Genomic DNA, 15588 nt, shown 5'->3' with positions numbered 1-15588 from the left:
GGCACCTCGTCCAATCAGTGCGGTATATTGTACTGTTTATTTTTGTCATAAAAAATGTGTCAGTAAAAATTTGTGTATATATATATATATATATATATATATACTGCATAGCGCAAGTGATGCATGGTTGTGGAAAATAAAAATACATTTGGATCATCAAAATGTTCGGGGCTGGACCAAAAACATCCGTGGCTGAAGCCACAGAAGCCCTAATGTTCCGTTTCTCACAAAAGCATCAGTATTTAAGCTCTGGATCAATTTCCCTCCTTTATGCCCTAATTTGGTAAGGAAATTGGTGTCTATACCTATACCAAGTTGTATTGGAATTGACAAAGGTCTTAACCTAGCCTAATAGTGGCAATAGTATCAGATGCAATAGATTCCTCAAGAAGATATTGGTGTTCAAAGACAGAAATGCAGCATACTCTTTCTGACGTTTACCATAAAACATTGTGATGTTCTGTACAGTATGGTCTTGTAATGAATAAAACGATTTAAAGTTATTGATAGTAAYATGTACGCCCTCGGGTGTCATCTGTTGCTATTGATTAAAATCAAAGTCTGCGAAATCTTAGAGGAGAACATCAGGATGATAGGGAAACTGTGAGGAAACCTACACCTGCACACACATCAAGGATCTTGGTACATTAACTCCAATTCAAATGACACATCTTCTTACAATGCCAACTATCTGCTTTGACACAGGAGAAAAGAGGATGTGAGGAAACGAGGTCTGTAAAGTGTCAGGAGATTAACTATGACATTTATGGAACTTAATTTTTTTACAAAAATGAAGGCGACTACATTCAAAGGAGAAATATGTAATTTGCTGATGATGTGGGTCCACCTCAGTAATGACGTAAAATTGTAATRGAATCCAATTAATATTTGTCTGGTTTGAGTACAGCTCTATCATCAAAAGAAAAACACATATAGGCCAATGCATACAGTAGGGTGTCAACTTCATTATCCTGATGCTGACATAGGCACAATTCTAGAACTAGCTCGAGATATATAAAAATAACTTTTCATTTATGGAGCAAGCTCATATCAACATCATTCTTCAAGTGTTCTATTACATGAAGAGATTTAAAAGTCAAATTGAAATGATATTAATTTGAACTAACTGTAAATATCAGGAATAATTTATGTTTGAAGCTTTCAGTTAATTTGCAATAAAATAAAATTGTAATGAGTCCATGGAAAGTGTTTGATACAGCATAAGCATAATTATTACATAAAATGTATATTATTAAATACGTATACTGTGCCATTGTAGGTATTTACAAATACTTCACAATTAAAAACATGTAAACTGGTGCTAAGTTGTTGCTTCTCCAGTGGAACCTTAACCTGCTAGTGAGAGTGAGAAAATAACCTCTTGATTAGAGTACCAGACATGATCCCTTATTGCAACACATAAAACAACTTAAATGGAAGAAGCATGTGAACTCAACAGACAAGTGTGAATAACTTGACCTTAAATGTGTTGAATATACTGCCCAGTATCTTCAACTACATACAACTACATAAAACTTTCTGATTCACCACCCTATTACCCCTGATATATTCAATTGTCATCCACATGCTTGACTCTGCAGCACACCTTGCAGTGATACAGTAAGATTGTCAATAAAGTATGTGGACGGTCCAGTAACGCAGCATCTTAAAATAGCATTCATAAATGGAAACGAGATGTCCGAAAATGAAATCCCATACATTATTGAAGGTTGATTTATCATTCTTAATTTCTCAAATGACAAATGTACCAGGACATCACTCATGGCTCTWAACAGGGCTGCATATCTTCTAAATGGTGCAGGAATCTGATGTGGTTTTGAACAGAGAACTCCACGGAGCAGGCCTAATAAGCTGGGGAGACCATTGTTTCATTCTTTCAGTAGACATTTAGGTATTTGTATGTGTCTCATGCATGCTCACACGAGAGGGACTCTCTTGAGGCGCCCTGCATGGTGACATGCAGGCCATCTGAGGAAGTATTTGTTTGCGTTCGCCATTTTGCATGATGGAGCACTTTTCTTATAAACAATATATTTCAATGTTGTGCTTCTACATTTAGACTTAGAATTGGAAAGAGTGTATCTATTCAGGTATATTCGGAATACGTTCATCAAATGAAGTCAGATGTTCRCTTTCAAAAATACGCAAACAAAATCCAATACTCTATTCAGTATTAATGTCAACAGAAATGTGTCTGATTGAAAGACCTGTCAGGGGGATATATGTGGGCAAGAAGAACACATAAAGGACATAGTTACCTTTCTTCAAAATGCTTTCACAGCTTAAACACATTTAATAAGAATATTTTGATTGACAGGAGCGAGGTCTCCCACAATGTATTTTTGCTCTCACATTCCTTCTCAGCAGCTGTGTGCTGTTTTGAATGGAGTTGAAGAGACTAAAAACCGGCACAGCTCACGTACTAACTGAACTATTAACTATGAACCATTTATTCATCTGTGACTGTGCAGTTCAGTTGACTGCACACTAGTTGTGCCTTGTATTTGTGATGCAAGTATTACTTATACTGCATCAATTGTTTTGTGGGTGTGCAATATTTTATCAAAGGGCTTTACAATTTCCTACAACAATTAAAGGAGTACTCTAATTGAGAGGAAAAGATTTACAGAATAAAAGTCCAAACAGGCGGCCTCCTGAGTGGCGCAGTGGTCTGAGGCACTGCATCGCAGRGCCAGCTGTGCCACTACAGATTCTGGGTTRGAGTCCAGTCTCTGTCGCAGCCGGCCGTGACTGGGAGACCCATGMGGCGGCGCACAATTGGCCCAGAGTCGTCCGGGTTAGGGGAAAGTTTGGCCGGCAGGGATGTCCTTGTCCCGTCGCGCACTATGACTCCTGTGGTGGGCCGGGCTCAGTGCATGCTGACACGGTTGCCAGGTGTACGGTGTTTCCTCCGACACATTGGTGCGGCTGGCTTCCGGGTAAAGTGGGCATTGTGTCAAGAAGCAGTGCGGCTTGGTCGGGTTGTGTTTTCGAGGACGCACGGCTCTCGACCTTCGCCTTTCCCGAGTRCGTACGGGAGTTGCAGCGATGGGACAAGACTGGATARCACGAAATTGGGGAGAAAAAGGGGTAAAAAATAAATAAATCCAAACAGGGATATTTGCATGTATCTTTGTGTTGATGTACATGTTTCCAGGAGTCATTTAACCATGTATTGATGTTGTCAGACAGTCTCCAGCTCTGTGCTGAACCCAGGCTGAGTGAATGTGAGTCAGAGCCACTGCGGAGGTCTGTGCAGGTGGCATAGCTYCAGAGCCCAYTGGGGCTTTCTCTGCTCCATCTCCACAGGTGCTTATTAGCACATAGGAGCTGCCATATGTTCCTAGCTGGGCCACAGCCTGAGGGAGCACAAACAGTCTTTGCCCATAATCTTCAGAACCTGATCAGGCCTCACTCCCACTAACAAGGCCACATGGTGTAGCATGTTAGTTAAGCAAAAATATAGCTCAAACATTATCTTTTTTTGAGTTACAGGACAACCTTTCTCCGCATCCKACCTCTATTTCCATACTCACCCGGTTCGAGTTGAAGGTCCGTTTGAAAAGAGATATGTATGTACAGAACGTGTAAGAGATATCTATTCTCAGTGACCAAGAATGATTTAGGTTCAGCACGTTTCATAGTAAAATGTTCTTTTAACAYATATCAAACAGCTTTTGACTTCACCAGTGGTCGAAATGTCTCACACCTGGTCAGCATGACAGAAACCCATCATGACAGAAACCCATTGTCATCTTAACAGCCCCCACTTTGTGAAACGTGAACAGTTCTGCTGTTAAAATCTGCGAGGGAAAGAAGAATGGGGAGGTGTTGGGGAGGATGGGAGCTGTCCGTGTTTGAAGTGGGCATATGGTCGTTGCATTTGCATTTAATACCCTTCAGATTACTTGTTTTAACTTGTGCTAAACACCTCACTCGGTTGAGGCTAATTTGATGAGGTCATGGTGTGACCCAATGACCCCCCTCTCTCCATGTTCTCTAAGTGAAACCAGCTGAGCCAGAGAGAGAGAGGGCCTCTGCCCTATCGYCCGTGTGTGAATAGCTCGGGCTATCCCATCCCCACCCAACAATCTGGAGTTCTGTGCACTTAGCTCCACAGTGGACCGCTGTGCTGTGTCCACAAAGTCTGTAGACCTAGACTCTATTCCAACCCCCTAAAAGCTAAAGAGCTTCACAACCCTCTCGGCCACCAAAACAAGTGTAGTCAAAACACATACAATTGAGTCTGGAAAGAATAACATATGCCTCAGTTTCTTATCGCACACTTTCCACTTTGAAGATGTTTGCAGGAGAGGATTTGGGAAATATACATTTAACCAGAGATGTGTGCGTGACCTGCAGGACCCACATTAGGTTATTTATTTTCATTTCCAGGTATATACTTTCTTGTGTTACAAAACATTAAATTACTTCTGTGCCGTGCGATGTTCATTAAAATGGTCTTTTGACTTTACCCACAAGGAAAATAAGTCATTTTGAAAATTTTCTAATTGACATCCTCCGCTTGTAATTGTTGTTGAAAAGGAAAAATCAATGACGTGTTACCGTTTAGGAGTTGAACGTGTTTAGGATGTCAAACTTTCGGATTGTTTTGCATTTGTATCAACAATATGATTTGGCAGAACACTTGCATTAAGTTTTGTTATAAAATACTGATGTCCTTTCAAAATAATAAATGGTCATTAAAAAAAAGTAAAAAAAAAAGGTATAATAATACATTTGTTTTTCGCAATTCATGTTAAAGGCCCAGTGCAGTCAAAATGCTAATTTTTGTATTTTATATCATGTTGTACAACAGCCGATGAAATTAACACCACTGTACAATTTTTGGAAAATGTGATCAGTGTTATTTCCTTCTAGTTGGTGGTTGACAATACAATCCACACAGGACATTCTAATCAGCAGGTTTGCATYGGCGGAAGTTTATGACATCACCATGCGGTAAATTGGTTAATAGACCAATAACGAAGAGTGTTCCAAACCTCTCGGTCAATAACAGCTTGTTTTCAGTTCCCCCTCCCCACTCAGACCACGCCCAGGCAAGTCCAAGCAACAGTTTTGCTTGAGAAATATATTTGTTCTAAAAGCTACATTTGGCCATTTTAATGGAAATCTATTACAGTAAGGCACTTAATTGTTACCCAGAAATGATTTGATATTGATATAAAACAGCTGCATATGGCCTTTAAAATAAACATGAATTATGAAAAGTCACAGTAGGGTGTTTACAATTTCCATTTTACTCTACTGGAAAGGTCTGTTTGACTGATGCACTACTAGACAGATCATACAAAAGAAACTTCGAACACAATTATATTTTGTTTCTGTATTTGCTTTAGCTCACATTGTCTTTCTAAAACACAAAAAACACATACAGTATACATACACACACACACACACCACACACACACACACACACACACACACCACACACCACACACACACACACACACACACACACACAACCACACACACACACACACACACACAACACCATGATGTTCCCACATACAGTGTAGAAACACAAAAAGCCGTCTTATAGAATTTCAACGAAGGTTGTTGAGGACACCGATACGCAGTGAGAGTACGACCACTCTGCTGGAGAGCAGGCTCAACTGTTGTCCAGAGAGCAGTCTGAGAGGCTACGTATTTCTAACCTCCAAGGCTACCGCTGCGAGGGCGCCTCAGAGTCCCTCTCGTGTCAAGGGGAAGCCATTCGGCCTTTGCCTTTTGATCAGTTCACAATTTACAATTTTGCTCAAACCTTTTTTTTGTTGCATGCAAATGGAATTCCATCAAACACAGTGCCGAAAAAACATCTCTTTCTTCCGTGCCTAAATAGGACGTGCTCTTAACATGGGAAATTTCACAACCAAGGGCTTGCCTCAAGAGTGAACCCAGACAACTGAACAATAGCCTCAACTTAGGCTACAGGTGTAGACGGGGTTCCTTCTAAGGTCCAAAGTTCTTTCCAATCGTTGCCTTTGTGTGCTTAAAAGACCGCATTGATTCCCAATTAAAGGATTCGATATTCAGGATGGCATTTAGGACAAACTGCTTTCAAATAGTTTCCCACAGCATACAATTAGATCARCGGGTTGAATTTATATTGTGTAATAGTGTGGCTGTTTTTCTGAATATTCKTTTTGTAACCAGTATTTCCTGTTTTMAAAAGAAATCCAGCGTGGATAGATTTTTTGGTAGAAACACCATCCCACTGGACGATCAGTTCTGGGTTTTATTTGGTGTGTTTCATATCATGCGTGTGCATTGGCTCTCCAAAGCTTTTAATTATGTCCCTCATAAAGTTCATGGTGATAGAAATTGGGAAGGGGGTGAGTCAAAACTCTTGTCAAGGTCATGTTCCGACAGAAAGCACCAAWAATGCCATGGATAATCCCTCCCCCTCCAACATGGTCTGACCCGGGTCCTGCCGCTTGGAGGACTCAGAGGCTGGTGGAGCCTGGAGAACTGGAGGACAAGGACRCGGCTCACTCCTCGTCATCCTCGCATTAGGCATCCGAGAGACCCTGGATTATCTGCCAATTAGCACCAATTGTGGCGAATGGTTTAAATATAATGTTCTATATTTTTGTTATACTGTTTAATTTCTGCTCCTCTTCTCTTCCCCCTCTTCTCTTCAGCACAACTGAGATTGTCAACACTCTCCCTATGCTATTTCTCATTTAAAATAAAAGATTTGGGCTTTAATTAGCGTGGAATATGRCCTGCCAGCACAGCATTTGTTGGAGAGAGAGAAAGGAAGGGGGGAGAGAGAGAGAAGGGAGTACTGTAAATCATTTTAAGGGGGATACTGTGAAGGACTTGTTTGAACAGGCCCCAAGCCTTCCAGTGTTCCCTAATATTGGTGGAAAAGTCTGCTTTGTGTTGGAAGAACGTGTTGCCTGACTATTGTGCCCCCTATGGTGGTAGGGTTTGGTGAGTTTGGATTAGGAGACTCCATTACATTACCCTAATAACTGGATCAAACTGTCTCATCCAGTGCATCAGATCCTCAAGTATTAGTGCTCATGACTCATTAAAGCATTTCAGTGGTTGATCTGAGGACGATGGTTACAGAAATAAATGTCTGAAACCTGAGTTAGCTAGTCATCCTTTGTCTCTCTCTATTAGATGTTCACATTTAATTATTTTAACCTTTATTTAACTAGGCAAGTCAGTTAAGAACAAATTCTTATTTACAATGACYGCCTAGGAACAGTGGGTTAACTGCCTTGTTCAGAGGCAGAAGGACAGATTTTTTACCTTGTCAGCTCGGGGATTCGAGCTAGCAACCTTTCAGTTACTGGCCCAACTCACTAACCACTAGGCTACCTGCCGGGGTCCGAAATGATTGACACCCTTGATAAAGATGAGTAATAATGACTGACGTTAAATATTTCAAACACTGAGCTATATTATATGCAGACAAATTGGGAAATTATATTATTTTATACTAATACAATTGCTCAGTGAAAGAGATTTTGTTTAACAAATAATATWGTTTTTTTCTCAAAAAGGTAAGGGTCAAAATTATTGACACCCCTAAAGAGTCTTATGAAGTAGTAGTCAAAAGTTTAGCATTTGGTCCTATATTCCTAGCACACAATGACTACATCAAGCTTGTGACTCTACAAACTTGTTGGATGCATATGCAGTTAGTTTCTCTCACCTCTCACCATTACCAATAACAGGGGAMGTTAGCATGTCTTTGGGGTATGATAAATGACATTCTGTAACTTTCTCACTCATCATTATTCACTATTCATRCAGGATTATCCGTAATCATGGTAGCATCAACATTCATTTAGTAGTGTTTAGAAACATRCTATTGTTATTTACAATGAAAGTGGCAATACATTATTTACCATCCATTTCTATTGTACGCAAAATAATCTTAAACACAACCAAAGCGAACTGCAAATGCATCCAACAAGTTTGTAGTCACAAGATTAATGTAGTCATTGTGTGCTAGGAATATGGGACCAAATGCTAAACTTTTGACTACTTCATTTATAAGAATATTTAGTCGTGTCAATAATTTTGACTCTAACATTTTTGAGAAAATAGTACTTGTTAAACAAAATCTATTTCGCTAAGCAATTGTTTTAGTGTAAAATAATATAATTTCCCAACATTTTGAGCATACAATATAAGCTCAGTATTTGAATGATTTATTTTGTACAGTCATTATTGCTCATCTTGATCAAGGGTGTCAATAATTTCGGGCCCCACTGTYTATTTGTATTTTCCATGTAAAGTTATGAGTATCATATTTTTCCTTAACCTTTAATTTACAAACGATTAATGACTACCATCATCTTAAACTTTGAACTTGCACTGTATGCAAATACTCAAAACTGCTATAAGAGCACATTTCATGAACACACGTGTGCAGTTATTGTCATTTTCAAGACCACTGTAAAACTCATTAGTCGTTTTCAACATCCTAAGGTAAGATGGTGGTACAAATTGYCAGTCTTTTCACACGCCTCCGTGATTACTGTGGCAAAATGACAATAATTAATCGGCTATGTCGGGATTCCCACATGGGATTCCCACAACTCTAATGTACAGATTAATGGTTTCTAATTTGGAGGCAAATGACTAACTTTAGTGCTACCTCGGAGTATTTACAAAGGTCATCACAGTCAAGTTCCACCCTAAAGCCTTGATACCCACATATTGTGACAACAATGTGGTATAAGAGAGAAAATTCCCCTTATGATTACAAGTCTTTATGGGTTTATGGGTCGTTACAGACAACAATAGTTTGTGCAGCTAGCAAATATCCTTCTGTGTGTATACCTCTTGATAATGGAAAACTGTACATTTGTACCACATCCATTGATAACAATATTAATTAATGCATGTTGCAACCTTTAAAATAAATCYGCATATGATTTTTAAGTATAATATATTTTTTGATTTTAGATCAAGCTCTTAGTTTCTGGGATAACAAATGAARTTCGAGAACACAACACATAGGGTAGTTTACAGTCTATGGTACATTCACAGACATCATGCTATACACCCTTGTGGGAGCAAGCAAAATGTGATTGTGTATCATTTAAATATGTCCTYGGTAAATGTATACAGTAACTACTTTAATGAACGTCAAATTCTTTGTTTCTTATGCGTTATGGTGTTTTTCTAATGGTTCCAATTGCTTACAGTAGCAGTAATTCGACTGGGGTCTGTACAGTAAAGGATTTTTATTAAAATGCTAAACTTAGTGCATTTACATCAAAGTGAATTAATGGAGAATGACCTTCATTACAATGTTTGAATATAAAAAAGAAAATGGTCTCTACGAGAATGCGGTAAAGACATGAACAGATTACATATAGAGCCTATCTCCTTTGATGTTAACTGTCCAGACCAATTAGGCCTGAGGACATCAGTGATTTCTGATGGTTTCACGGTTTCAGGTTGCAGCATGAGCTTTCACTGTGCTATTCTTCACTGGAAAACCAACCAATCTGCTGAGATTTGGCTGAAATTAAATCAAATGTCTATAAAAAAAAATATGTAGATAGTTTTTTTGTTGAGAATAGGTGATTTGTAAAAGTTGTTACGGTAACTTTCTTTATAGAATTTTCTGTTGCTATGTTTACGCAAAGGATCATGTCTACAATGGAATAGCTCATAAATGGTCAAATTAACCTCCACTATAAGCAGGCGTAAAGAAATAAAAAGCTGTCAACGAAGGGATATCACACTTTGCAAACTGTACGGCCTAAAAATAAGTATGTGCATCCACTGTACATCACTAAGTCTAMTTTTAACTTAAAACTGGTTCAGACTTTCTCTGTTGCTCTTTCCCAAAGTTATCACCAACCTGTCTCCAATATGAGAAACCACCGTCCAGAGGTATGTGCGTTGTATGGAAGGGGTGTTTTGCTCAGGTTGGGCCAGAGGCCAGTGGTCATTAGCAATCCGGCTTCCCTTTATAGTGTTAATATGGGGTCAGGCTGTGGACTAAAAACCCTCGGCCACAGCTGGCACATACAGAAACTCCATGGACGGTGTTTTCACTACTGAAGAGAAAACAACCCACCCGCTGTTCCCCCTGGTCTGCTGGCCGACCTTGCCCTTGGGCAACACCAACATGCCCCAGCTGCTGTCGATCTGTGGCAGGGGGAAAACTGACCAGTTTGTCTCACTTGCATGGGCGTTCTCTTGTCTACGCTGTCGGCCCTTCCTTCAGGTGTGCTAGGGCCCTCTACCTCCCCTCTGTTTGAMTACCTCGCAGGCCCAATGCTTAGGGCTTCTTAGGGCTAAGCATCTAACCCAATTCTCAGACTGATTCAGGGCCTCCGAATGCCTTTTAGATCCCTAATCCCAAACATTTAAGCCATTCCTGATAGGTTCAACTCAAGGTCCTGCTGTTTAACCAATCCAAAGAAATTCTACCTACCTTTAACCTTTTTGTATTATTATTTGCTGTCATAACTTAATTATTCTGGGAATAATCTCTAGATCTCTAGAGTTATTGTTATAGCACAAGTGTGTGTGTGTTCGCACATGCCGTGTGTGTGTGTGTGTGTGTGTGTGTGTGGTGTGTGTGTGTGTTGTGTGTGTGTGTGTGTGTGTGTGTGTGGTGTGTGTGTGTGTGTGTGTGTGTGTGTGTGTGTGTGTGTGTGGTGTGTGTGGTGGTGTGTACAGAATGTGAGTATACAGGTACATAATGTAAACATACTGTATAGTACATGCTCTTAGATTCCATCTAACTGACTGGGCCAGCCTATGTTCATTTAAACATGCAAACATACAGTATGAATGAATACACACATCATACAAACGAACATTGGGCCACACCTTCCTGGAACTATCAGATGCCTTGGGCGTTGGCATGTATGCATTTAGATGTATGCTTTACTTTTCTAAACATGCAAAGTAACAGTCACTATCTTTGTTTCTTAACATGTCTTGCATATTTTACTTGTAAGTGCTGCACTCACTCTTTCACACAAGAGGTCAGAGAAATGCCACTGTTTTTTTGTGTACGCTTCTGTACAGGAGTTTGTGTACCCACCCAAACTCCCACTTTCTTATTGTGAAACGCTATACAAGGGTGGTATTTCTTCAGCAGTGCTTCCACTTCCCTCATTTAGTTTGGGTAAATAGTGGTGTCCAGGCCTCCACCTGTTTCAGGCTGCTTGAGAAATTAACTTTTCCTGAAAAGTCCCCTGACCTCTGATCTCTGAGGAGCAGGAAGGGGCTGCCAGCAAACCAGTGAGCCTGTGCCATCCTGTGTGGCCAGCTGCCATTTAACCCCCTAATTGTTACAAGGCAYCTCCTGGCCCTCAAAAACCTAGTTTCCGGAAATCGCTCTTAAACAATCAAAMAAACGCACATGCACGAAATTCGCTATGCCCAAGGCCCGAGAGAGAGTTTGTGTGGGCACACTCGCTGATTTTCTTAGGGGTTCGACCAGAGGAACGACGCATGACAAATTATGAGGGAATTTTCAAAAATCTTAAGGCCATTTTGGACATAGTATACAAAATATATTTTGACAGAATAGTCATTAGTAAGCTTAGTATTGCCGTTCATTTGCTAAACAAATATACAGTTGTCGTGTTCACTAGGCGTATGAAACATCAACAGTCAGGCTAAAAAAGATTAAGTATAGTTCAAGAATTCACTAGGTGTCACCCAATGTAATGGTCTACTCAGCATTCAGTTGCCATTTCACAGAAATCCTATAAAGGCTGTGAAAACGCTGTTATYGTCATAATGCTGTACACATTCAAGTTAGAAAAGGGTGCGGTAATATCAAGTTGAAAGACAGTGCAGTAAAATGATTCCTACCTGAGGAAAGTGGTCAGTTGAATCTTGATCTCCCTTTGCTTACATAACACCAGAGAAGATGTCTAAAGATGTTGTTGTGCGTTTAGTAATATTGACTCACACCAGGCCTCAGAAAGTGTTGTCGATTTCCTCAGTACTTTTTATCATTCTATATGCTGGGGCCCATCAGGRTCTCTATGTGGTTGGCTGCACTTTGCTATTTTGTTCCATCCCCACACATTTGCTTTTTGCTTTGGCACTCACCTCCGGAGTCAGGCTTAGAGTGTTTCCCAACAGCCTTTCTGATAGCAGTCCTCGCCGTGATTGCTTCCCAGGATCAGAGCAGCGAACGCCAAGAGCAGGCGGCTCAGCATACCGCACATGCTGCAAGATCAAAGGTCATTCTTGGAAGCCTAGGATTATGGGGGAGGTAAAATTATATTTAGTATCCTTCTGCTTTGTTTTGAATCATTCTAACTGACCCACCTTAACCTGTACTCCCATGCCACCTCAACCTAGAACTTAGACTCATGTAATTTCTTAAGAGGGGCTCTTGTGGGGCGTAGGGGTTGAAGTTCGGTAACGTAACGAAACAACAGACAGATGCAACGCAAACTTCAGCACCAGCAAATGAGGTTTGGAGAGAGTTCTAAAGCGACGCCAAGGTTAGTTGATGTAGGAACTGATGTCTGTCCCGAGCCTGACGGAAATAAAGTCCGAATCAAACCATGACCATGACTGATATTTCAACGGAGGTCATTTATTACTGCAGGCAGAAAGTATGACATGTACAATACAGAAGCTAGCATCTACATTGACAGATAATGTATATGAKAACATCTGCTTTATTATGCTGTGTAAATGACTGAGTTATCAAAGTATTTACTGTGCAAGTAGCTACTGACGTTTCCACAATTGTTTCAGCAAAATTATTCCGGTAATGTTAAAATGTTCACCTTTTCCACTATTTTGAATCTTTAAAAGTTGAGGCGTTTGCTATGCAATGCTTGACTACAATGCAATAGCTTAAATCTGTCACCAATTCTATCCAGCCTTTAACTTTAAAAGTGTTTGAAGCTTAAGACAGACACTCTTTTTTTATATTGAAAAGCTATGAAGGTAATTGCACACTTGTAGGAATCCCAAAAGTGCAAATTGCTAATGATTTGTTCAAGATGATGTCAGGTAGATAAACAATAAGATGAGACATACTTTCTCATCACTTACTTACTGTAACTCAGCTTTTACGTTTCTGCACAACTGAAATATTTCTTACAATATTCACACTAACAATTACGTAAGTAAGAATATAAATACTCATACAAAAWAAAATATGAAAACAGAACGTCTGAAATGGTGGTGGATGAATGAAATGCTATTTTCTCAAATCCAGCTGTTTTAACACTCTTACACCCATCATATTACCTGTGATGATCAGTCATATATCTTTAATTCAAAATGTGCAGAAACTGTATTAAATGCATATGAAAATTGATTACATCGTATTACTATCGTCAGTATTCGCAATTGAAGACAATTATAAATAACGACCATGACAAGTGGTAAGTATAGTCAGTTTATGCTGACATAATTTTATGCTGACATATGCTGACATAAACCACAAGTCATAAAATAGTTAGCCATAAGTTTGGATAAGATTGTCTTTGGTTCTTCTTGATTTAAAGAACCATCAGCAACCAACCACAACTTCCTGTAAATCTGTATTGACTAACGTGTATTCAAAAAATATTATTAAGTACTGAAAATTTACAGATGTGTATATGTATATACTGTATTTGCTAAATTAACATGTTTTGTTCAGTATGTAATATTGCTTAATCTGGTCGAGTTTATGCTTTGTACATGTTTCTCTTTAACCTTGTAGTAAGTTTGAACTTTTGTGATTTATATGATTTTAATATTGGTCTTTTGAATAATGATGAGTATTGAAGGCATATAACTCCGATGTGCAATATCGGTGTTTTTCTTATGCTTTGAAACTAAAGTAATGCCATTATATATWTTTTTAAATAGCATCGGTTTTGTGCAGGGTGTCTCTAAAAGCATATGTTACAATTACATTGATTAAATTGATGTAGCAAATATTCATTCCAGAGTCTTTACAAAACATTTATCATATAGCTTTGACRGTCCATAGCCCATTTATACATATGCACTGTACATATATATCTGTATTTCAAAGAAAAAATAAATACAATTACAAAGTGTAAAGAGGTTGTCTCTCTATTGGCTAAATATGTACTGGAGTGTATTTCTCTAACTATGTGTGCTACAGTGCCTAATCAGAACATAGCTATGATGAGCTGGTGCGCACAGTCATTGAAAGGTATTGTTTTAAAAGGGGGGGGAAAAAATCACCTTTGTACAGATTTCAAAGGAACAATCAATTTGAAAAGTAAAGATTGTCATGCCCATTTTAGATTTCATAAGAAGATCCTCTTCAAGATTTCGAGATAAGATAAAGAACCTTTCTGTCCTTTCTTCTCAAATTCATTGATAAACAGTCTGTATTTGAAAGGCAAATAATATTTGTTCATTATTGAAATTATATAGACTATCACGCCGGTCGTGAGTCCTCGCTGGTCACATCTGATTTCCGTCTGTCTGTTAAGGTCAACAGGAGTAATGGTGTAGAGGAGAGGAGGCTCTGGAGTCAGGACCACAGTAGGAGACAGACACTGCCCCAAAGAACTGTGTTCCTCTATCTCCCTTTCCTTCTCCATCCCCCCTGTGATTCAAATGCTATCTCAGCGTGCTAGAAGGGAATTGTCAGACCTGAGAGTGCCATTAAGTGGTGTGTTATTTACACATCATAGGCCAGTCTATTACATTGACATCCAGAGGGCCCTGTTCACCACTGTTCTCAGTGGGCTCGGGCCTTGCTCTCTGTTTGCTCTAAGGCCCCGCATGCTGATTGTGTGCTTTTGTGATATGACATTACAATACTGTGGATCACGCGTACATTTTCCTCTGATATAGTCTGAAAACATTTATTATTTGGGGGAAAACTTGATAAAAGGTCAAGTAAGTGATTGGGTGGGATGGGATGGGGTTATATAGAGTGGAGGGGGGCTTTACAATTGGATGGGGGATTAAGTTCTCTCTCATATATCTCTTACTTACAATTAATCCACACGTTTCATCCAAAAMATATTGTTTAAACTGAGGAAGAGCATGAAGCAAATGTTTGACTTATTTCAAATTCATTGAGTTCAAGCATAACATTGCTGGTCAGGGTGAGCCCTGAGACTCTAAAGGTGACCAGTACAGGGAATATCTCTGGTCAACATTCTCATCGTTGTCCCCCAAAACAGTCCTGCCATTTACCAAAGGCATAAAAATATTTGACGTATTATAATGGGAACTTTTTCCAGAGTGATTCCTGTAACTATTGTTGACAGAGGTGCCCCCAGGAAAATAAATCTGGTTTAGCTATTGGTATGAGTGACCCGTGACTGAACCCAAAGAAAGCACTAATGCAGATGATGAACTATACATTTCCCCACCTAAATGCACTCTAGTACCTGGCCACAGATATATTAGTGTACCACAAATCAGTATGAAAATAGTATAGCTATTGTCAATACATTTATATGGACATTCACTTTTATGTATGTGTTGAAAAAAAGCTGCAGAATTGACTGTCTTAATTTGTTTTCCTTTGACTAAAGATATGAATGTATGAAAAAATGTATGTAAATTACTAGGCTGGTGTCAATGATGGTACTA

This window comes from Salvelinus sp. IW2-2015, linkage group LG18 (genome assembly GCF_002910315.2).
Source record: "Salvelinus sp. IW2-2015 linkage group LG18, ASM291031v2, whole genome shotgun sequence".
Taxonomy (NCBI): domain Eukaryota; kingdom Metazoa; phylum Chordata; class Actinopteri; order Salmoniformes; family Salmonidae; genus Salvelinus; species Salvelinus sp. IW2-2015.
This window is presented reverse-complemented; position numbering follows the sequence as displayed.